This window comes from Cornus florida, unplaced genomic scaffold (assembly GCF_030987335.1).
Source record: "Cornus florida cultivar Cherokee Brave unplaced genomic scaffold, ASM3098733v1 CherokeeBrave_3.0.0_Hap2_Chr05, whole genome shotgun sequence".
NCBI classification, from domain to species: Eukaryota; Viridiplantae; Streptophyta; class Magnoliopsida; order Cornales; family Cornaceae; genus Cornus; species Cornus florida.
Window position 1 is genome coordinate 78,425,171 of NW_026775575.1, and position 26,311 is coordinate 78,451,481.

Genomic DNA, 26,311 nt, shown 5'->3' on the forward strand with positions numbered 1-26,311 from the left:
TGAGCTGCTATTTTTTAACTTTGCTATTTCTTATGCCAATTGTAGCAAAAGAAATAGCAATTGCTATATGGCTGGGGCTACAGAAAAGAAGGGACTGACTCCTAATTTGCTTCTGAAGGTGACGAAAGCAGATGCATTACTTGAGTGCCAATCCTAAAGTATATGCTTCCCTGTAGAATATAAAATAAATGCCAAAAATGAATTCTTGCATACTTTATTTTGTTGTTAATTGTAAACTATTGATAATATATTTGTTGTTGAATTAATAAGCTCAATTTATTATAGATAATAAAATATAAGACAACTTTTGTGCTCCAAATAGTCCAATCAATTAAAAAGTCAAAAAAAAGTAATAATAAATTAATAAGCTCAGTTTATCTTTCAATTTATTGGAAACTTGAAAGACATGGGTTTTGAACTTCTGATTCTCGTTGATTTTGTAGTTTGCAGTTGCAGGGGAGGGAGTTGAGAACGAGAATAGAGATGGAGGCGATTGGGGAGGCTGAAATGATTTGCCCTAAAAATATATATATTTTTAATAATAATATAATCAAATATATATAATATATATAAATTTTCGAAAAATATATATATATATAATAATATAATCAAATATATAAATTTTTATATATATATATATATATATATATATATATATATTTTGGTCATTTTTTTACCAGATATTTTAGATTTTTACTTTTTTTTAATTAGGTTTAATTTTAGTTTCCTTCTAATGTCTATAACTTGACTTAAAATGTGCCTAATATTAATATTACTGATGTAAATATGAATGGTGGAAATGATAGTTGAAAAAGAATGGTGGTTGTGTCAAAAAATAGCATTTTGCATGAAATGCACTATTGGAGCAAAATTGCTAAAATATAACATTTTGACACTGTAGTACTTATCAAAATATAAATTTGGCATGCGAAAATAGTTTTTAGCATTAGAGATGGCCTTAAAGAGATTTTTTATGCCCAGAGTCCCACACGAAGAGAATATTTATATCTGTGCATATATATGTATAGGGTCAGGAAAAAGATGAAAATATTGTAAAGCAAAAAAAAAAAAGGATTGTATCAACCTTTTGCTTTTATGTGGGGATAAGTCATAATCACATTCCACTCAAAATTCTAATTAATAAAATGATTCAATTATTCTTTAAAGTAAGATGTGTAGTACATTTTAAAGTCATTCAAAAAATTACTTTAATTTCTTTTTGAATAATTAAAAATGAATGAATAAATAAATAAATCAATAGTGGTGTTTTTTGTCAACAAAGATAATGAAAAACAAAAAGAAGAAAAATACATTTTTTTAAAACAATTGATAAGGGCAAACCGACAATTCATTTATTATTAAAAATTAAGGACGGAACTAATAATAATCACTACCAATTGTATTTAGAATGACAGGTTATAACTTATAATGGGATTAATATTTTAAATGAGATTTATACTGCTTCAAATTGACAGAATGGTTATGAAAAATGAAACTAAATTTGAAGTTTAAAATATTTTTCTTTATTTTAGTCATATAAACATTGAATTTTATTTTGAATTTCTTTCGCTCACACCCGCTCTGGCACCAGTTATGTAAAATGATTGAAATTTCTTTTGACTTTGTCAAAAAGCTCTTTAACCTCAAAAATTATATTAAAAGACTAAATTATCCCTAATTAATGCTTTGTAAATTTACAATTATATATATATATATACATACATATTTGAGGCAATTGGATACCCTTATTAATACTTCCAAAGCCAAAAAAAAAATAAAAAAAAATAAATTTGAACAGAAGTGAGAAAAAATAGAAAAAAAGATGCCTAATTTATCTTATATATTACTCCTAGGTTTCTTTCTTTTTTCTTCCAAGTAATGCAACTACAAGATCTCCCACGTCGCGATTTTGAATGCAGGTGTTGAAATGAGAGTTTGAATGTTCGATCATCATACACTTTAAAAACACAAATTATCTAAAGTCTAATAAGATCAATTAAGAACATAAACACAAGTAAAAAATTAAGACCAAAAGAATTTTTTTTATCAATTTTGAGAAGGTGCATGTTTCTAATTACTAAAAAAAATTGCACATATACAAAATAAATATATTAAGATTTTTTAAAAACAAAAATATATAAATACTGCCCCATGTTCACAACCCATAATGTTTTGAACTTTGGGGATTCACCCATGCTTAAAACAACAAAACATCATATCTAGTCTTACCTAAAGAAACAAAGTTCATGATATATCAATATAAATCATATGCATGTAAAGTTTAATTTCCACATAGTAGCCCTAATGTCCTTGTAGTCCCTCTCCTCCACTGAATGTTTGCTCCAGTTTCTTTGACTCCTTCAATCTGAACACGTACAACATAGAATGCAATTAGAAGACATTCAATAATATAACAAAGTTTGAGAACCATACAAAAGACACAAAGTATTTATCACAGTAAATCATGTTTAGGAAGAAGATGACAGAACCAACCATTAAGTTTAAAATTCTATCATATAAGTATTATAACATCTTACTTTGGATTTTGTTAATGACCTAATCTTTTAGGCAATAACCCGCTAAAGTGTTATGTTCATCGACTCTTCAAATGATACAAAACTTAATAATGTGGCTATCGTAAGTTGTTAAGAGAATTTAAATATTTAAATTACACCGTTTCTAATAGCTGAAGCTTTTAATATGGTATCAGAGGCTAATATTTAAAAAGTATGAATAAAATTTTTTTCTCGGCAACAAAAAAAAGATACATATGACCATAGGGAAAGTTAAATTTAAATTCATTATTTGTGTTGGTTCACACCCATGACACCAAATCACACCCAAATAGTAAGCTTTAATATTTTTTTTATTTATTTTTTGTTGTTGCAAATGTATGCTTTTCGTTTTTAGACCAAAATTTTAGATTTACAAGCTTCACCATCCTAAATTTCTATTGTTAGATAGGATTAATATCACCTTTTTTTTCCCCTTATACCAGGCTCCTCGAGGAATTTGATCAAAGCGGGCAGAGAATAAGTGAGTGAGTGTGCATGCAAAGATGAATGTTTACCTATCAAAAAAAGAAAAAGAAAAGATGAATGCTTACCTCAATCACTGTCAAAAAAAGGATCCGTCTTAGAAACTCATATACTATCTATATCCGCCATCATTGCTAGTAGTATCGGGATTCCATGGCGTGAAGAACGAACGGTCCTTTTCTAAGAAGGATAATAGATCTGAACAATCAAAATTCTCAACATCCACCGTAGAAAGCAGTATCATCTGACACAAAACAACGTACACATATACAGAAGATCGAGTTAATTTTAAAATAATATATTTGAGAGAGCTCTTGAAATATTTTAAAAAGTTTCGAGAATCTTACGTTTTCATAACCCAACAAGTTATTGCATTTGTTACAGTGAAGACAATTAATTGTATGGTTTTTAGAAATTCGTGTTATCACATTGCACCTGCATATTACGTGCAAAACCATATACAAATTTGAATTAGGCATGGGAACAGTACCATATACTGTAATGTTCCTCTGATTTTTAGTAATGATTGAGCTCTTACATTTCACTGAAGTGGGCCAATTGAACTCCAGGGGTACCCTTCATAAAAAATAAAAATAAAAAGTGTGAGAATGCATAATAGATAGAAAGTGAAAGATGGTGATGGATGATGATAGTTATGTACAACATAAATACATCTGTATCAAGGTTCTTAAAATTAGAATTCTATTGTGAAGCCCAAGGGCCCGTTTATTAACACTTTTAATTTCTAATTTTTACTATCAAAATTTGAAGTAAATATAAAGATTATGTTTATTAATGTAATTTACTTTTCACCTTTTAGAAAGCACTTTCAGCTTTCACGAAGGAAAGATAAAAAGTAAGAAAAGGATGCTTTTTGTGATTTCTCCACGCTGTATAGGAATTACTTTTCCTACTGTAGTTTTACTGTAGCACGGTTTATCAAAAAAAAAAACACAAAATTCCCAAAATTATCGTATCATCTCCACCCACGCTGCCGCCTCCTCCCACCATGGCCGCCGCCCACAACCATCTCCCTCCTCTCATACACAAAGATTCTTCAAAAACCCATCAACAATATACCCAAATCAGTAAATCAACTTGAACCAGTCACATAAAATAAAAAATCGAAAACGCAAACCCTAGCTGCCGCATTCGTCGTCGTTGCTGCAGATCCGGCCACCACCATCCCTGTCGCACAACCGCCACCACCGCCCCTTTAGTCGATAACCAGTAGTAACACCAACAACAATGGGACCAGATTGATAGATATACATACACTATATACTTGAAAAAATGTCTACGACTTCTTTCCTACCCAAATCCATCTCACCTTTTCTCACAAGGCCACCTTCAATCCCTTCAACCCACTCCAGCACACCTTTTCTCACAAGCCCACCTTCGATCCCTTCAACCCACCTCACCAATTTTTTTTGTGGCAAATTAACAAGCGGCCATGGAAGGTAAGCCACGGAGAGCGGTTTTTTGAGAGAGAAAAACGACCATCAAAAATAAAATTAAAAAGTATAATTACTAAACTTATTTCTTATTTTTTTGCTTTCAAAATATTAAAAGTAGAAAAAATTATTGAACACTATTCTACTTTTTATCTCAGTTTAAGAAAATAAAAGTGTTAGCAAACGGACCCTAAAAGAGCCTATCAAAACAGTGTGTCGCAAAAATACAGGGCAATGACAATGGGCACTGAAAACCACTCACTGTAGTCTAGCAGGTTAGTGTAACACTTTAGAGTGCCAGGCTTTGACTATTGCATCTACTAATCTAATTTCTAACACTTGCCTGGTAAAAAAAATAAAAAAATAAAAAATAAAAATCTGGAGGTAGAAAAAACATACTACTTTGCGTATTGACGTCATGCTAGTTCGTAAGGCAACTGGTACTCGGCATTGTCGACAGACATAATGTGGATCACCTCGAATTCTGGTTTCATCCGACATTGTTGTGTTTCAAGGCTCGATCTTCAAGAAAGATACAGGGAGTACCGAATGAGAGAGAGGACAAGAATGTATTGTACTAATCAAGGAGGAGAATTAGACAATTTTTGATTGTGATGGTTCTTGGTCGATTCGGAAGTATGCACTTCTAAGTCCAATATATGGAATGAGAGAACAAGAGAGAAGGAAGGAAAAGCTGTAAAATTGAGGAAGACGAAAGAAAGAAAGACTAATTGAAAATCTTCGAACATATTTAGAAGAATGAAGGCAAGTTAATATATAAAGAAATTTTTAAGTCCTGTTCTCAAGTTACCATATCGAGATCGGATGTAGAATTGGAATGTTGTTCAAGTTTGATAATCTTTAATCTACTAATAAGGTATGAATAACACTTTAAGAAGTTGTTTCTCACTTATTATATTCTTCAAGTTACTAAAAAAGAATTCTTTCCAAGTTTTAAACCTTATTTAGGATTCTGTCAAATGGGAACCCGTATCAAACTTGGGAACTGGTTCAAGAACCATAATTTCAAAGAATACATTTTGTCATTAATTTGGGAACGGGTTCCAAAGGTGGCTACCGGTACCAACTGCTCATAGGATTTCAATTTCCTGATTCTGTTCAAACTTCCTAAAGTGTTGTCAATTGAAATAAAAAGAGTTTTTAAAATAGTTTCTATAAAACTTAAACACAAATTACCTATTTATTTATTTATTATGAATTTTTTAATAAAAGAAAATCTAATTAGACAATGATATATTTAAAGAAAATAAAATGAAGGGTGCCGTGATCCACCGGTGAATTGTCGCGGTGACAGAAGTAATTTCCAATAGCAAAACTTTCAATATCATAGTTTTGGCTATCAAGTGAGTATTTCCAATAGCAAAACTTTCAATATCAGAATTTTGGCTATCAATGAAGTTTCCAATATCATTTTGACCTGCTTTGTTTTTGTTTTTTTTTCGACAAAAACAATTCTTAGTCTTCACACAATCGAAGTTTCCAGATTTATTACATGGAGATTACCAAGTATGAAACAACTTTGACATAAATGTGTTAATTTTCAATATAAAGTAGTTTGAATTTCTTTTTCTCGCAAGTTATAAGAACCTTATACCTAATATTTAATAAAGTGAGGTAGACAAAAATAAGAAAATACCTCTCAAAATTTTCTTTAATTAACTATTTGGAAAGTCGTGGTCTATTTTTTAGGTTTAATCTTCATACAGTATCTTTATTGGCGATTAAAGTTTCAATCACTATGTATATCAAATTGTATATGTTTTTTATATATACATCACATTGCATCTCTCTAACACATAGATATTTAAGATTGCATCTCCTATATATAATTAGATAGGCATTTGTTTCTTGCTATAATGATCAAAACTAATGATCTATGTGACTCCAGAGACAAAAACAAAGAGAGATATTTAAAGAAAAATTGCAAAAGCATTGAAAAATTGAATAAAATTGCAGTTTTTGTTCTAGATTTTGTACCAATCAAATTCTTATATTCGAGTACCATAAAAGATATTGTTAAAAGAAAAAAAAAAAAAAGATAAGGAAAATTGACATATTCTATGGAATCAAATAAATATCATTTTCCTAATTAGAGTACATTTTGGGCAATAAATAAATAATGCACATATTACATTGTCATGTAAACTGTGAGAAGAAAAGAAAAAAATCAGCTAAAATAAATATCAATAAAATTTTACAAAACAATCAAAATGATAATTTGATTTGGTCAATGAAGTCAAAAGACACAGAACTGCCATAAAAGTTTGTATAATTACTAAAAAAAATAGAAATAAAAGAGAATTCATGACAACTGTCACCTTAACATTGGTTAAATGAGAAAAAGAAGAAAGGAATGGAGACTGTGACATTAGCCTCTCCTCACGTTTGAAAATAATAATAATAATAATTATTATTATAATAGGGAATTATAAAATAAAGTTCTTCAACGATAAATAAATAAATAATCCTTTTAGCAATCCTCAACAACCAGAAAATTAACCAAAAATAGAGGTGGGTGTGGAAAATCAAGCCTGCACACATTTAATTTGACAAAAAGGCTACCGTCACCCTCAATAAGCATCTGATTAATTTGATCCTTCTTTTTTTTTTTTTGGAAAATGATTAATTTGATCCTTCCAGCATATATAAACATTGTTCTAGAGAAGATAAAAAAGGGAGAAGGGGTGGGGGCATTTGGAGTTAATGGCCTATATACCAGCAAAACATGTTAATCTGAACCTTCACAGTTTTCATCATCACCTTCTAATCTTCTATGCACACCTAGCCCTATCACGCTCGTCAATTGCGTATAATGTTGCGCTCATCCCAGATTGGACAATTACAAGTTGCTTTCTTCTTCTTCCACTCGATCTGCTCCACAAGTATAGCAGAATTCATTTCCACATCTGCAACAACAATGCAAACATAAGGCCTTGTTTAGATATTGGTATAAATAACAGTAACGGCAATCAGAAACATTTTACTTTGTGTATATTTGATTTATAATGGTTTTCCTCTCCAAATACTAATGAATACATGATATCAATAAAAAAATTGGAAAAAGATCACCATCTTCAAGATCATACCACAACATTCGCCCAATAAATTCTTATTTCTTATTCTAACCAAGAAAAAGGTAAATAAATCCAAGCCAACAGTTACAATGATCTCATATATTCTAAATCTCCTAAACTTCTTTAAACTGGATGCAAGAAATATAAATTAAAACCGACAAGACAAGAACAAGACATTATAGTACCTTTATTTGCGCTCTCTCTCAACTTTCCTAGTGTCATTGTAGTGCCTTTCAGCTTAAACCAAGTAGCTATTATACACACACACACACACACACACAAAAGGGTAGATGCTTCTTGCTGTTGCAATCGTCATTAGTTTTTATCAAAAATGCCAAAGTATCAAGAAAACCATTTCAGCTTGTTTGCAATTCACATTACATTATGATTTCGGTTTCAAATGGAAGAGTACAATAGATTATAGGCTTCAGAAAGGTAATTTCCATCATGATGTTGTCTAAAATTAACATTGATGCTTAGTAATCAATATTTTATGGATTATAAGAGGAATGCATCACACAGTTGATAGGCTGTGCTCCTGGTTAAAAGAAAAAAGTAAAAAAGAGTATAAGTCATTGGAAAGAGAGATAAGGGGGCGTAATTTGTCCGAAACTGCTATGATTGCTATCTGATTTTTTTCTTCTATCCCTCTCCCTCTCTTAACAATGTGCTGAACCCTAATAGATGGTACAGGTTTGGGTGAGTCAAATTGAAAGCCATTGCCACTCCGGCAACACCACCAATTTTGAATCTCTTATTCGACAGTTGCGTCCTGATATTGAAGCAATTTATGTGACATTCTTAAGATGGAGAAATAAATCAGAATTATAATTATATTTTTAAAAAGGCCAGCATCGTTTCAGAGCATAACTCTGGCTAGGGGAGGAATACTCATGAAGATCAGAGTACACTTCCATCCCCGGAAGTAGATTCAACAAAGTTGATTACTGTATATTGGTTGTTAACTTCTGGAAATAACACTTTGTTCATCTTCTACTAATATCTTCCATTTTGAAACATCAAGGTGTCTAATACAACATATCAGACTGGAGAGGGGGGGTGGAACAAAATACCTGCAATAAATGTGGTAGCAACCTTCTGCAAGTTCAACCATATGGTTGCATTTCACACACTGCCGCCAGGCGTTCCTTCTTGCAACAGACTTCAGTTTTGCGTCTTCTTCACATGGATAAGGATTTAACCTTTTGTAATCATAGCAGGTCATGTTATTATGCCAAGCAACCTTGCAATTCACACAGAAAAAGCCACCACATTTTGCACATTTTCTGGCTCCAACTTGAGTACCTGCAAATGCATTAAAAGGCACTCCCTATCATCTCAAATTTTGACATTAATGCCGAGCACCTAGGATTTGGGCAATAGACTTTATCTGTTGCAGGAATGGAAGCTTCCTTTATGTGCTGGCTCAGAATATCATATAATTCAGATGTCAAGAACTTCCTGCAGCTCTCAATTTTCAGCAGAGACTTGCATCCTTCATGAGGGCATTTAGGTAGCATCCCTTGATGCAGCTTAACTTCAACATGCTGTTTCATACAAGAAAAGCAGTACCGGTGCAGGCAATAATCAATCCAAAACATCTGAGTAACATCAGTATCTTCCATACATATTACACAAGCCTCAATCAAATTCTTGCCATGGCTATTTTCTGCTGGCCGGGTGATCTGAGAAACTATTGCATCCCTTGCAATTTCAAATGCAAACTTGATATCGTTTTGTGCCACGAGAGATGAATTGCAACATGTAAATTTTCTACGGAGAAGAGTCACCGGTTCAACTAAGGCAGCAATGTTGCACTGTCTTGGGCGCCCTTGGCCGGTGAGCTGGATAGCAAAATACAACATCAAACACTTATATATTCAGGTTTTCTATGACTTATCAACGCTATTAGTTGCTAAAGTGCAACAGTAATGGCCTTAAAAACGAGTTTCCTAGACACAGCAAACATTACTAACTTGACAAACAAACATAATTATAATGATTGTATAATTAATACCTATCTTGCCCAAAAGAATTTTTGAATCCTTCAAATGTAAAAGAATGCAAATCCATCATCAACACCTAGCTTGCCCAAATGGATATTTAAATCCTTTGAATGAAAAAGGATGCACATTCATCATTAAAAATTAAAAAATAGAATTTATTAAGATACATTGCAGCAGAAATTTCAACACAGTGACAACATGAAAATACCTAATTTGAAATAATAATTTAACATATTAATCTTATCGGTCAACAATTCGGACAACATGATGCAAATTAGGTAAACACTGAAAAGGCAACTGGAGATATGCTTTCCAGTTGTTTCTACCATGCAGCTTAATCATATCAAGAAATTTCAAAAAAGAAGTCTAGAAAATGGCATATGCATTGCATATGAAATGCTTGTTTCACTGCCAAATGATTAGCCCAGGGCTGTAATTTTCTCCTCTTTTAGTTCTCAAGGATACATATTGTTCAAGAAAATTTCAGGAAAGCGATGAGATAATAATGGTGAGAAAAAGGCAGGGAAGGGTAGAGAAATTTAAAAGAAAAATTACTTCTATTTATTGTGAAAAAGTGAAAGGGCAAAAAATTATGAAATACTGAAACAATTTCAGACTTCTACAGCTTCCAACAATTTCATTGTGTAAGGAGGGTAGACGAAATTATGAAATAATGAAAAAGTTAGTAATTTCTTTCGTTTTGTATTGATTTTTACAAATCTACCCAACAGACTATTTTTAAGCTATAAGGACTACTTTATAAGTTTTCTCCTAAATTTTTCCTATTTCCTATTGTTTCCACAACCAAAAAAGAGAAATGCAAATAATTTATTTAAGTAAAAACAATGAAGAAATCTCCTTTTTTTATTTTTTATTTGAGAGGTCTTAGCAATTTCATTACATCTTATTTACGGCTCTTAGCAACTCATTTGAGACTCTATTCGTGAAGAAGGCGGAGAAAAGGCAGACTAGGTCCTTCCAAGTAGCTGTACATAAAATAGCAAAATGGGAAGCTTTGCTAAAAAGTTGGCCCTTTGCTGTTGGCATATATTAGTTCTTCGAAGAAAAGGCATGCACATATTCAAAAAAGAGACACACCAGTCGGGTTTTAATCCTAGATGACTAATGTGCAAAACTCTGTTTTTGTGGATGTCATTCAATATCCAAAGCCTCAGGCATTTGCCATCGAGTAGTCAATGCAAAACTAATCACCAAAGAGAACTTTTAAAATCAAAAGATACTTTAATTTAAAAAATTACGAATAAAAAATAATAATAATTTCTTGGGAAATACATGCATCTTAGTTCTCCCAATGCTGTTATCATTGGTCTAATAAATTTTCTTTTTCGATCTGCAAGTTACAAGTTGTTTCCAACAGATGTGACAATAAGGCTACATGGCATACTAGGCCACCTCCATAAATCCAAGAGTTTCAGATCAACTCTTTTAAACTTAAACTCATTTAGAGGCTCTTATTACAAAAAACAATGTCAAGGACCACATTCTGTTGGATTTTGAGTTACTTTCATAAACTTGTCAAACTAATTTGCTATTTCAATTAAACAATGATGGTTAAGTTTGCCCTTTTTTTATTTTTTTTATTACTAACTAAGATAACACAAACATGTCGCCATGGACTAAAAAGCCAATCAGAAAATTGGCCAAAATAAAATCCATCTCCATGTTAGTTTAAAAAATTCAAACCAAACTCGAGATCCTCTACCTAGTATATGTCTTTCTAATCCAGTGTGCTAATGGACTTCGTACATATCCAACTTCCGGATTCATTTGTGCCAATTAGCTGTCTGAGCTTTTCACAGTTTGCAACAAAAGAAGCACTAGTTTTATCTTATATCAATGCACTATTTGCAACAAGAAATAATTACACTTCATTACACTGTACAACTAAAACTAGCCTCCTTCGAACCTGAGACTCATGAAGATGATCCCACCGACACCTGGGTAATAAAAAATAATATTTAAAGCTTGAACCTTTGTGGTGTCTGTTTGCTAAAAATTATGCATTTGAATTTCTTTAAAAAAACAGTTTTAACTTTTAACATGAAGCTTCAACACCAAAAGGGTTAGCGCAATGCATGAGGCACCCACCATTACAGGGTCTGGGAGGGTCAGCCGTAAGCAGCCTTACCTCCACACGCAAAGAGGCTGTTTGCCTGATTCCAACCCATGGAACTACCTTACATGTATCTATCAGGGACTTTAGTGGTATCAAATTGCTTACATATATCAAACTAGAATAGCAACATATATAATAAATGTTTCAGACAATGCACAATACAAACACACACAAACACACATGTTTCAGAATAGCTAAAAATTCAATTATTTGCCTCAACCCATTACCCACCCACACACAAACAAAAAATACATGCAAACAATACAATTGCGTGCATGTATTAACAGGGAAGGGCTTCTCACATATTGGAAGTGCGTATTGTCATCACAGTAAATGGTGACCCTCTTTAAACCCAGAGTGACAGCCGCATTGAGGCCTTCGATCAACGCTTTCACCTCTCGTCTCGCCGCCACCCAAAGGCTTCCGAAACTCAAAAATGGGATCATTTCTCAAACCGCAAATCGCAACCCCAATCGAAGCCAGCACCTTCTTCTACCCCCAAACGTCTCTTCGCTTACCAAACCCTTGAAATACAACCTAAAAGTCTCGGCATTGGCCTCTCCCGCCGCCAAGGTACCCTCGCCGTACGGTCTGTGGAAGTAATCGCCGGTATTGATCCACTCCTCCTCGGGCACACCAAGCAGGTCGCGAGCGAATATCTGATCGTGCATTTGACGGTCGATATCGTCGCGCATTCGCCTCATCTTGGCTTCGACCTGCTCGCGATCGCTGCGTTCTTGCTCGAAGCGATTGATCTCTTCTGCGAGGAAGTGAGCGAGGACGGAGCCTGTAACGTCGTCGTCTGGGAGGTGAACTTGCGGAGGCGGCGGCGACGACGAGGAGGAAGAGGAGGTTTGAAGAGAGAGAGAGAGGCGTTCATGAGGTCGGAATCTATGGCTTTGACCGCCATGATTTCACGCCGTTGCTCTGAGAGCATGCTCTGTAGTTTGTCAGTTTCCATTTTCGCGCCAAATAAGGAAAAGCAAAACCAAAAGCTGCAAAACGATTTCTCACTTTCCCTCTCTACTTTCTCTCTTTGGTTATGGGCTTATTAGGGTGAGGAGAGGAGTAAGGACTGGGGACTGATATTCTATTGTTAATGTTGAAGAAATGGAAGATAAAACGATGACCAGGTCTTAGAAAGTCTATTTGGTATGTTTGGTACAGTTCCAAAACGAAAAGAAATTATGCTTGCTTCTGATGTGTAGGAATGAAATCTAATGAAAATGGTAATAAAATGAAAATGGTAATGAAATGTGTAAAAATGAAATGATAAAAAGTATTTAGGTGTATCAATTTAAAATTTAGAATGAAATAAATTTTAAATTAAATTTGTCAAAATATTATTTAGTAACAAATAAATTAAATTAATAAAATAACATTATCTAATAATTTTTTAAAAATAAATAGTAGCCGTGACAATGGTGGATGGTGGGTGACAATGGTGGTGGAGGTGGAAAGCGGTAGTGGTGTAGGCGGTGGTGTTGGAAGGCGGCGGTAGTGGCAATGGTGGAAGGCGGTGGTAGTGGCAATGGTGGCGATGGCACTATTGGAAGGCGGCGACGGCAGCAACTGTAGTGGAAGTCAATAGAGGTGACTGTGGTGGTGGTGGTGGAAGGCAGGGATAGTGGCAGTGGTGGAAGGCGGTGGTTGTGATGAAAGGCGGTGGTAGTAGTGAAAGGTGGTCGTACATTATGGCGACAGTGGTGGTAGTGAAAGAAGGTGGCAACGGTGGTGGTAAAAGGCGACAACGTTTATTGGAAGGTTGTATTGGCTACTTTTATTTCTAGCCAGTGTCCAAATTTTCTTTTGTGAGGGGAGGTGCGAAATCTCTCTTCGATCAGGATTTGGTATGATAATTGGCTCCCGACCCAATGAACCCCAAAGCCTCCATTCCAATACAACTCCCCGCATTTCAATGGTTTGACGTTGATCAAGTCATGAAAATGCCGTCAACCCGCCTCATTTTTCAATTAAGCCAGCTTACATATTTTCTCGCATCATATGAGCAAGTTTCCTCCCTTCACCATCTCGATCAGGTTAGAACTCGCATGTGGAAGGAGATATGGAAAATCAAAGATACACCAAAAAATGTGTTATTTCTTTGGCAATGTTGTCATTAACGGATCCCCTATTAGGTTTTTTTTAATAAAACATAAAAATTTTTGAAACTTCTTATTTTTGAAGAGGTATGACCCTTATGATTAGTTGTGTCTATTGGCTAAGGGTGTGAAAATAGCCTATAAATATATGATTATTCTAACAAATTAAATACGTTTTTTACTTCCCTCATTTAGATTTCAACCAAAATACTATATGTATATATATAATATTTTGGTTGAATGAGTAGAGATTTTAGCCTATAGTAATATTATTATTCTAACAGATTAAATACGTTTTTTACTTCCCTCATTTAGATTTCTTTATGTTTAAAATCTTTATTCATTCAACCAAAATATTATATGTATATATATATTTTAAACATAAAGAATATATATATGAGTTTATGGGCAACATGACAATGGACTTGGTGTTCGTCACTCTGTGAACGTGTTTATGGAGGACATTGGAATTATATCTTGGAGCCTTTCATAGTTGTCACAACCTGTACATAGAGAAACTATAAAGGCTTTAGAACATCGCAAATTACTTACATCGCAAATTACTTGCTTCTCTATTATATAGGCAAGGCGTTTCTTTACTTTTCTCTTATTAATTTTATATAATTTTACTCCCTTACTACTTTATTATATTATTTTATTTATACTATCTATAACATGCTTCCATTACATTGTATAACACAATGGAATGGAATGTAACAATCTAAAGCCTCTTTAATAAGTATTCAACGTGTTTATTTAATCATTTAAATTCTTTCATGTATATTTGTTTTAGTGAATGATGAATTTGTTATCTATTCACACTTCTTTTACTTGTTAACAGTGTGTTTTATATGAAAAAAAAATACGTTGCATATTATGATCTGCTAAGGCCCTTGGAGAGTTAGGAATCTCTATGAGACCTTGAACAACAAAGACTATGTGATTGGATATAACTATCGTGTATGTATATATATTCATATGGTTACGTGTAACAAGGGTCATTTTGTCTCACATCGAAATCGGATGGAAAAGAGATTGAGTATAAATGGGTGGGTATGCAGCCTTACCTAACAGTTCGAACTTTTGGGTAAATGGGCAAGCACCCACCCGTTACAGTTAGTATCAGAGTCAAACTCAGTCCTTGATCCGCGCCCACCTATTACATTATGCATTGTTATAACTACAATGCTATTTGAAGACTCTGAATAGCGGTTAAGAGACACCATTTGGTTCAGGCGTAAGTTGTCCAGTCTTCAAATTTGCATTGTTATGGTTTTGTTGTCCAGTCTTCAAATTTGCAAAAGCTTGGTTGGACGAAGTTGCTCATGCGCTTAGCCGTTGGAGTCAAAGTCCACAATTTATTTATTATTAATTTTTTTTTTGCATCTGGCTCCTCCAACCTTGATTTGTCTCTTGGCCACATTTGATGGTTTTTTATATATTTTTTTCTGTCTTACTAAATTTGCCGTGTTTCAAAAAAAAAAAAAAAAAAAAAACAAAAGTCACTTGGGAAAAAATATTAATAATATGACAATAATATACCATAATACCATACAATGTGGCCATTGGACGGCAACAAAATAATTATGGTGACACCTTAACATTAGCCACTGCATGGTTATCTCCTTTTGTTTTTCTTTTTGAATATATTTTTTTTTATTTTACCACTGGCTTAATTTATGGTGACCTCATTGACATGTGTACATCATGCATGTTCTGTCAACTTAACTGCTGCCACCTGGCCAAGTTTATTTATTTATTTATTTATTGGTGGCAATCCTAACAAGGATTCGTATTTCAATTGTGTTTTGTTAGTTTTCAAAGTTCCAGTAGTAGTAATAGAATGGGTACAAATCTAACCAATGGTATCACCCGGACAAAGTAGTTAGGTGGACGCTTGTTAATTTATTTAAAAATTTAAATTGTTGGGTAATACTGCATATTCACTTATTTATACATACTTCAATCTCCATTCAAATTCAATGTGGGACAAGTTTCACTTGTAACATTCTTCCCCATCCGAACTTACGTAACGCCCTCATTGCAGCCGGACCACCCTGCCTATCCAGGGACAGATCCGGATGCCCTCCTGGCAAGGCGCTTGGCGTGACACCGGATTAAGAACTGAATCTGTCTCTGATACTAACTGTAACAGGTGAGTGTTTACCCATTTACACAAACATCCCTAACCAGAGCTTTCACAAGACTCCAGATCAAATCTCATCTTCCTCTTCTGCATCTCCTCCAAAACAAAGCAAGCATCACCCGTCTTCCCACACTTCACTAGACCCACAATCAACAAAAAGTTTCCAAACGAGGATAGTGCTTACTCATCAGCATTGCATTTAAAACCATCACACCTACCTCAAATTCCCCAGTTTGACAAAATGCGTCCACCATCATCCGGTGTGTAGCTGCATTCGGCTTACAACCTTGAACCTGCATTTCCACCAAATCTTTATAAGCCTCAGCAACTCTACCTTCCTTGCACAAATAATTAATCAATATATTGTATGTAACAACATCCGGCTTAAACCCCCTTTTCCTCATCTCAAGAAGCAAAGCTTTAGCTTCCTCAATCTTTCCCCTCTTTCCTAGGTCAGTCATCAAAACACCATAATTCACAAGGCGTTATTTACACCCTTGATACTCCATATCAAACATCATCTTTTTCGCTTCCTTATGTTTACCTGGAGAGCACAAACCTTTCATCAACAATGCATATGTGACAGCATTTGGGCGTTTCCCTTTCACAGTCATGTCCTCAAACAAACTCTTCGCCCTATCCACGTCACCCTTTTCGCATAAAAACCCAATTAAACCATTATAAGTTACAACAGTTGCATCTACCTCTTTCTCAAGAATTTCTTCAAACACTTGGCAAGCTTTTTCCCACTCACCCCTCTTAAGCCACCCATTGATTATAATATTAAATGAAACAGAATTTGGGCGAAAACCCATTTTTGACGAACGCTTAAACATCTCATTGGCATCATGAAACCGATCACTGTCAACAAGAACATTGAGAAGGGCATTGAAAGACTGCATGTCCAGACACAATTGAAAGAAGTCATCGATGAAAGAGTTGGACAGCCTTTTCGGGCAATTGGGACTTCCCATAATGTTGAATCAATGCAATAAAAAGGGTGTCTTTGCAACGAATGTTATAGTTTTGAATGCAACGAAGGACGGTTTGAACAGCTTCGAATTCGCGACGGCAAGCGAGCTGTAGATGAGTGCAGAGTATGACGGGTAGTCGTGTTTGAAGCCTGTTTGATGGTATTGATGGAAGAGAGCCACTGCTTCATCTGGATCGTCGACTTCTTTGATGTCGTTGACGAAAGGTATAGGTCTGCGAAGAACCTTTGAGGTGGGTCTGTGAGGTCCTTCATGGCGAGGTTTTTTGGTGGGTCTATTGGGTCGAAACGTGTGATAAGGTTGCGGAGGTATGTGATTAATGTGTGAAATATGGTGAGGTATGATGGTTGATGGTGTCTGGTTGATTGGTTTAGCTCGTGAAATGATCATGGAATGGAAGTTTCATTCACCTGCTGCAAATTGGCGGGAAGAGAGTGCTTTTACAGTGTTTCCGAGGATGGAAATGCAGGGAGCCAGGGAGGAAAATGAAATGGAAAGAAATGAGTATTATTCAGGCCCAGTTGGTTTGATTGTGAACATGAAGTGGGGTTGAACTGGTCGGGTCCAAGTTCAAGGAATGGCTCAAGATCACTTTAAATTGCATGCATTTATATGAACTAAATACATTTACATATGCGTTCACCCAAGTAACACAATTCTTCTAAATGAATATTGCTTTCACATTTCAGGTGTTTATGCTTTCAAGTTTCTTGGGTGCTTCTGCTCCTATTCCTATGTGACTTAGATTTTACCAATGCTCCCGCTCCCGTTCCTGCTCTTACTCTCACGTTCCAAGCGCACTCTCGCTCTTAAGCTATGCGTGTCGCTCTCATTCCTATTCTGTATGAATTGAATTTTGCTGCTTCTACTCTCAAGTTTCATGCACACTCTCGCTCTTGTTCTCACTCTATGTGATATAAATTTTGCCGCTCACTCGTGCGTTGTGTAACTGACTTAGTTCGTGCCTAATGTCACGATCCGATTCCTAACGACGCCATGAGCATAGAAGATACGCATGCTGGTTGGCTAAGAACATTCATTGACTGGGAATGGTTCCAGGGAAGGGGCGTGCAGGACCACAGGATGGTACCTCTTCAGAGTTCAGGCAGGTCGATTCGGTTCAGTTCGAGGTGCTTGTCGCTAGTCTTGGACTTGACTATGAAGAAGGGAGTTGGCCATCCCTGCACAAACTGGTCGGGAGCTGGAGCCGTTCCCCTGACGAGGCCATGGCAGGCCGAAACCAGTCAGCATGTATCCTTGGGAGGGCAGGTCGTGGTGGCTGACCAGGGCGCTTGCGCGAGCTGAAGCAACGCCTTGGTGCCGCACGGGCCGTGCCGCTGCGCCAAATCTCTAGGCCCGTGACAAATGGTATCAGAGCAGGACTTGGGGAAAAGCACAGAGGTGTGCCCTCTTGTCGATCCGGGGGTCTTGAGAATGAAGACGGTGCACTGAAAAAGCGTCGGTGGGTAATCAATGCTGTTGGAGGAGAGCCTCCATCTCCCCATGAAGACGCGTCCTTTGAAGCCGGAGGGCCGCGCTCATCGGGTGGCCGGAGGGCCGCGCGCACCAAAGTTCTTGCAAGTTCAAGAGGCGTGCAAACCGTTGTGAAGGGCGGGTATCAAGTCAGCCGGAGGGCGCTTGTTTGCTCGGGGTGTCGCGGAGGCGGCATAACGTGGGGTTGCGTCCCGAAGAAGTGGGCGTCCCTTTAGCCCGAAACCCTATCATTGGGCGAGTGCAGCCAGGGGTTGTACAAGGAAGCGATGGTGGGCAGGCGAGCATACCACTTGGAGGAGACAGGCTTTGGAATGTTGGACGCAGCGGAGTCAGCGCCGCACTGCGACGAGGGCGTCGCAGGATTTGGGTGGGGGAGAATGTCACGATCCGATTCCTAACGACGCCATGAGCATAGAAGATACGCATGCTGGTTGGCTAAGAACATTCATTGACTGGGAATGGTTCTAGGGAAGGGGCGTGCAGGACCACAGGATGGTACCTCTTCAGAGTTCAGGCAGGTCGACTCGGTTCAGTTCGAGGTGCTTGTCGCTAGTCTTGGACTTGACTATAAAGAAGGGAGTTGGCCATCCCTGCACAAACTGGTCGGGAGCTGGAGCCGTTCCCCTGACGAGGCCATGGCAGGCCGAAACCAGTCAACATGTATCCTTGGGAGGGCAGGTCGTGGTGGCTGACCAGGGCGCTTGCGCGAGCTGAAGCAACGCCTTGGTGCCGCACGGGCCGTGCCGCTGCGCCAAATCTCTAGGCCCGTGACACTAAGCTAGATTGTCCATTCCAGGTTTGATCGTTCTCTAGGACAGGCCAAAAACCTCCAGGTTTGATCATTCTAGATTTAGATCAGGCCCAAATCCACGCTTAACATCGGGCCCGGTTGAGGGATGAGGCCAGGAAATGAAGACATAATCAGGGGCAGGCACATGCCAAACTCAGCCAACCTCCCACTTTTAACCTTCTATTTCGAAGGAAGAGCATATATGTCAATTGAACTATATTTTTATTTTAAAGCCAGAAATGAAAACCTACCACAATTAGTTTTAAAAAAATTGGCAAAACAAACAAATAATCGAACAATCTTCAAATCATACCCATTGTTGGAGCTGAACCAAAATGCCGAAGTGTAATATATGTCCTCTGTAATTCAAATTGAACTTGAAGTAAAATACTGTTTACAAGTGCTATTATTCTAATTTATATTACAAAAACAGTTTTGCGTATATTAAACATTTTCCTTCCTTCACTTCCTTTCCATTACAACTGTTTGGAACAACTGAAATCGATGGGTCATAAAATCGTAAGCATCACCATGTTATCAGAAGTCTGAGAAAGTAAAAATAGTAATAGAACAAATGTTAAGACAGATTAACGAGCAGAGTAACGCTTTCAAGGGAGCTCCCTCACCATGAACTCTCCATTTTAACCAATGAATTGAAAGATGTATTAAATGATTCATTTGAATTTTCACAGATAAAAAATAAAAAATCAAAATCAAAAATGCCTAAATCCCGTAATTAAATATGGAAAGCTCATAACTTTTCTCATGAGAGTGCCCCAATGAGAAATAGAGTCGGAGTGGTGTTTTATGCAAGGAGATGGTGCTCTTATTCCCTTCAATCAGGGTGCAATGAGGTGTTTTAGGTTTGGATTATAAACAGGAAAGAATAAGAGATTGTTGTAAAGCCGTGCACCAAAACAGAGTATGTGTGCTCAACATTAGGATAAATAAGGTCAATTTAACGTACCATGTATGGGTGTGTAAGTATGGACATCTTGCAAATGTTGCTGCTGTGGTCACGGGTAAGCTGAAGCCGCACATGTGGGAGGCTCTTCCAACTGTCACCCAAAAGCTGGTTTAGTAATACCCATCTCCACTCACCATGTGATTGGTCACCTTAAAAACAATTTTCAGTATTTAGTATTAATCTAATGACAAAGAACAACGTCGGCCAATCAAAGACTACGAATCTGAGAAGCACAGTGCTAATTTTTGACATAAGGCCCCCGCCATTGAAGAGTTTGGGGAAGATCAGATGTACACAAACTTACTTCCACACATGGAGAGTCTATTTTCCATTTCAATCCCATGACTTCCAAGTCAAAATGGAGCAACCTTACCGTTGCGTCGAATCCGTCCTCATGTTCAAAGACAAAATATTTTTTATATTTATTTTTAATTGTTTTTGGGAAGTTACAAACACTCCCATTTGTCTCATTGGGGAACCTCAACATTCCAATTAGAAGGAGGAGATACCACTTGAGCCAAAATACTTGGTGGAAGTAATTTCTCTATATTGTTGGATCCGACATTCACAACATAAGAAAGAGAAAAGACCTTTCATTTGGCATGCGCATTCAGAAATTCAAATTGCTTATCAACTAAACGTCAGGAGAACAATTAAGAGAAGAAAGGAAGACAATGGATATGAAAGGAACAACCTTAGACTAAGAACTTGCATAAGTCCTTACAGCAATTAATTAAAGCCCTTTTTTTAATAATTCAAATTCAGGAATTTTGTGGATGGGTTATAAAAAAATAAAAATCAGTAATTTTGGAAATCCAGCAACTTCTTACAGATTCATTTAAAAAGTTGTGTGCATGCCATTGTAAATTACAGGATTAATTCTACTACTAAGCAGATCACTAACCACAGTTCAGCCCGCTAATGCAGTGTGTTATAAAAGCTATGCCTGTCAATAGAGTAGGTGATTTTGGATTAGCTCCTGGGATTTCGGGTTGAACTACATTAGTATTAACCTCTAAAGTATTTGCATGAAGTGCCCACCAAGCATCAAACCCAGATTCTTACAAGACAACCCATCCTTTACCGTCTATCACTATAATTATATTGTGATAAAATTCTTGAACTTAATGAAATATTGTAATAGTTCCAAATTTATTTCTTGAGCATGTAAAATTCATAATACATAGACTTAGTACTGCACAACATTTTAAGAAAATGACAACTCTTTCTTTCTTTTTTATTTTTTATTTTTATTTATTTTTGGTGGGTGGCTGGGGGGTGGGAAAAAATTAAGACAGTAAGGAACTAATATCCTCAGTAACATAACTCTACAGACTTCATACCCTTTTTTACAAGCTAAAAAGTTCCATCATTTTAGAGTTGAGTCTATGACCATGGTTCTAAATCATGGTCGCGGTGTAATGGGCAAGTGGTATAAACGGGCATTATGTAACAGTATTGGAAACAGCTGCTGTGAAATTTTCTCAACCTTGCTCACCATGAGATATGCTAACTCGACTGAGTCACTGGGGACTCATACGAGACCCATCTCGACTGAGTCTGATGTAATTCTAATTCCAACCATATCAGTGAGTATCAGATATGGACTCGACCAAGTCCATTATGACTCGACTGATACAACAATACTCGACTGATATGCGGAACCATGGTCATGACTTGAGTCAAGAAACTTTGAAGAAGTTGTGGAGGAGCAAATGTAAAACCTCATCCTATGTATCTAGTAAAGTATGATTTACATGCAAGAGTAGGTAGCTTTTGAACCCTGGCCACCAAGTATTGAGGTAATTAGTGAAGATATAGAATCAATGACAAGTAACTGCACCCGACAATCTCTCTGCATCTGAACCATATCTCAAATATATAAGAACATGGAATTACAAAATTCCACAGGAAAAGAAAACAAAAATATATGAAAGCGTGATTCATTTAAGTGAAAACCTGAGACCTCAAACTGGACTCCAGCTGATGTAACACATCTAAGAGCGTAAAAAAGTCGAACACAGATTGCATGATATTCTACTCATTAATTTTTGCAGAATTTTGTAGTTCCCCTGCAAGAAAGATCCCTGAGAAAAAAATTAGAGCCGGAAGAGGAATCTCAAGAAAAAGGGTGGGGACATGCACGTAGATCTTAAGAGAAGACAATAACCAGAAATGTCACGCACACACAAGCTCTCCCAACCCAGAAAGTCACTGGATTTTTACGTACCATGTACTATGAATTATATTGGGAACAAATCTTCTTGGAAAATTACAATGGAGCAAGCATCAACAACATGCCTAAAAAGGAAGTCCAAGAGACTTGTTTCCTGAATTCATTTCCAGACCCAAAGATGACCATCTGAGCAAACAAAAAGAAAGAAAGAACTATAACAGCGAGACAAGATACCTGACCTCTTTATCAGCATGATCTGAGATCTGGCTGATGTAATGTGCAATGCGTTTAGGAGAAAAGGAATTTCCTGTGTCTAAGAACACAACACCACCCATATGATTCTTTGCAACATATGAGGCTGCTTGTAGGCAAACCTGGACAGTTACAATATTTTAGATCAATAGCATAACTCTGGTAAATCTGGTGATCAAATTGTGGGCCAATAATAGTATAATAATTTAGTGATTTAGAGGCCATAAAACAGCTAGAAACATAATTCAGAAGCATCTGAAATTTCAATTGTATCGTTTTAATGATTGTAATTATAAGTGAATGGAGTTCTTACTTGTGTTTTCCCAGATGATGATGGCCCAACTATTTCTATTAGATGTCCCTCACATAATCCACCTTGAAGTAACATGTCAATCCTGGTTCATAAAATGATAATTAATTACTTAGGTGTCTTAATAGCATCACAATCTTAGTGTGGTAAAAAAAACAAATAGTGAATATTCAGGCTCAAGATACTTTTCACATCCAGTGGATAGAACATGCTTATTCTGTTGAGCATCTTCCAACAGCTCCATACCATTCAGCCAACGTTGATGCTGAGCATCTATGATAGAGAGGACCTGGGTAACCCCCTACTTGCTCAAAACAATAAAATAAAAAATAAAAAAAATCATATATAGTACTACCATAAAATACTGATGTATAAGAAAAACAATACTTTGAATAGCGAACCTGCTTTAATCTTTCTGAATTAGAGTGTTGTTCTGCCAAAGCAACTAAGACACAGATGTCATGAACTAGGAAATCTTTAACTACACAATAATACACGAGGATAAATTAAAAATAACAGAAATTTAGTTAGGCATGCAAGTATTTGTAAGTAAAATGGACCTCAGACACACACACACACAAATAAATAAATGGACCTCAGACTTCAGGTTGAATCTAAGTACTAATGCAAAATGGAAAGTGGCAATAAAATCTGATGTCCAGCCACAAATTCGCAGTTTCCATCTCCACCATTATGAGATGCTAAACAAGATAATTTCAATAAGTAAATAACTAAACATACCAAACTTGAAAATAAATGCACATTTTTGGACATTAATTTCAGTGTACAACAAGATGGCTAAACAAGATAATTTCAATAAGTAAATAACTAAACTAACATACCAAACTTGAAAATAAATGCACATTTTTGGACTTTAATTTCAGTGTACAACAAGATGACCGATAACTTCTGTCCTGAACTTGATTTCTTTCAAATGAAGGATGCCCCAGCACTTATATTACGATTTTCGGCTGAAGCATAATTTTTTTTTAAATTTTTTTTTGGTTCACACCATAATGCTGCTGTTATGTAATATCATCATAAAACCCCATCACCTTTACAGACGTAGCAACTGTTTTGGGATGTTATGGTCAGAATTTCAACTGTAATTTTTTCCCATGAATCATGATAACTAGTGAAGAGTTTAATAATAGATTTTTATTGTAACATCACTCAGAAACCAACTAGTGGAGTTTTACTGACACTTGATTTAGAATTCAATACAAGAAGAGAAAAAAAAAATCAAGAACATTGAAATTTATAGCACACCGAGATTGCTATATGCATATTAGTTAGTCTTCAGGATTTGCTAAAAAAAAGAATATATTCACTTCTTCAATAACCCACTAATGTTAAGCATTGATCAATACCCCTTATACCATTACAATACAACCGCTACTAACCAATACTGCATTAAAAACCAAGGGATGGAATGTTGATATAATAGTCAATAATTTGAGTAAATAGGCCTATTGAAATTAACAACTTTAAAGTGGCTGTGTTCAGTAGAGGGAACAATCTAATGAAATGTTTACTGCACATCAACCCTATACTATTTATTCAGTTATACAAAGAAGATTATTTTATACAACACTTCAGGTATAATGGAAAACAAACCTTGAATTTCTCAAACTTATAACTTTGAGAGATAAACAAATAAGTCAATTTTTGTGGTAGTAGATTCTTGTTAAGACACATTTGGGTTTTACTTTCGAAACACAATTTCTGCTGCTTTCTTTTTTCTTTTTTTTCTTTTTTTTTTTTAATCAATAATGTATAGTGAAACACGTTATGAGATGATTCCTAGTTCTTAGGCACATCAAAAACCATTTACTCTCTAGTTTCTCAATCCGACTACCACCATCTACCATCTAACTTTAAACAAAATTGAATTATCCGCAATGTAACTTATCTCTGTAACCTTGTTAGAGGCGAATCAAGTCTTTCATATAGAACACAATCATTAATTAAAAACGTTATCTATAAGAAACACAACGTTTCAATGTTGAATGCCAAGAAATTCACTGACCCATTACTTTTTAAACTAGGTACCAAAATCCCCACCCAAAAGGCACCACATGAAACCTATAAGGCGTCGTCGATACAACCATTCTTGAACCATAGCCTAATCTAAGGTTGTTTCACAATCATCTTATATCCACCAAGTGTTAACTATCAACTACAACCAGGAATACAATTTCCCGTCCGTCTCACTCAAAACACTAGTTAACTCAAATCACATGGTACAACTCAAATTCTTTAATTCTTAACATTGATGTTGTTTTGTCTTCCAAACAATTAAAAGCTGAATTCAGCTAGCCAAATTGTTGTTCCTTGTTTCTAGGTTATTTGTCCTTTAAAGTCCCAACAAATGAAAGAAAATATAAGTTATCATATATGCATTATTTTCTTTCTTTTTTACACTAACTCCACAACCAAACAGAGAATTCAAAGAAAAACAACACAAACCAGTTAAAAAGGAAAGCAAAAAATAAAACCAGCAAATTGATGCAAAACGCACAATCATTAATCATACGATGAAGATGATTCTAACAAGCAATCATGATTGGGGACCTCTTATTGAACTAAGTACTCTCAAAGTGTTATTCAAGAAACAATCATTTTCTGGAGAAAAATGAGGACGGAAAGGAAATGGAGAGAGAAAGTAGACCTGAGAAGATGTCGTGAGAAGCACAGAATTGCTGGAAATTGAAGTCTATTATTGGGAACTCGTGCTCCAGAGATTTTAATGGTGCCATCTCTCTCTCTTTTCTCTCTCTAAACTATACACATACTCCTATATACAGACATGTATACATATTACATACACACACACATTTCGATTTCACTGGCAAATTTGAGAATTGTGGCGGGTTGTGCGAAATTGACGTTAGAACTTAGAAATGAATAGGGTAATTATCCTCTACGGTTAGGACCCAGTTAAAACTGGTCTACAGAGCTCTAATTTTGACATGTCAGCATCCATGGATGGATGTGAGTAAGGCCAGTAAATGGATGGATTATTTAGTATTAAATCCTCATATACGATTTTGTTAATATTTGAAAATCCTGAAAAAATACAATTTTTTTGTTGAAAAAATACAATTTTTTTGTTAAAAAAATTTGGAAAAAAACATTCATTTGGAAGAAAAAAAAGAGAGAGAGAAAAACTAGAGAAGAAAATAAAATATAAAAAAACATAGTAGAAAAATGGGTATTTGACTTTTTTTTAAATAAAAAACACTAAAGAGAGACAAAATAGAGAGAAAAAAGAAGAAGAATTAAGAAATGATAATATATGTATTATAGCATTATATAATATATTTATACTATATTATATTATATTGAATTG

The 26,311-nt window shown here is 35.6% G+C and overlaps 3 pseudogenes; all 3 read right to left on the reverse strand.

Moving 5' to 3' along the window:
* Positions 1–6,373: 6,373 nt before the first annotated feature.
* LOC132309523 (E3 ubiquitin-protein ligase RSL1-like) lies at positions 6,374–12,691 on the reverse strand (annotated as a pseudogene).
* A 2,472-nt stretch (positions 12,692–15,163) lies between these two features.
* LOC132310245 (pentatricopeptide repeat-containing protein At1g07740, mitochondrial-like) lies at positions 15,164–17,441 on the reverse strand (annotated as a pseudogene).
* A 3,339-nt stretch (positions 17,442–20,780) lies between these two features.
* On the reverse strand, positions 20,781–24,992 carry LOC132309524 (DNA repair protein RAD51 homolog 4-like; annotated as a pseudogene).
* Between the last annotated feature and the right edge of the window lie 1,319 nt (positions 24,993–26,311).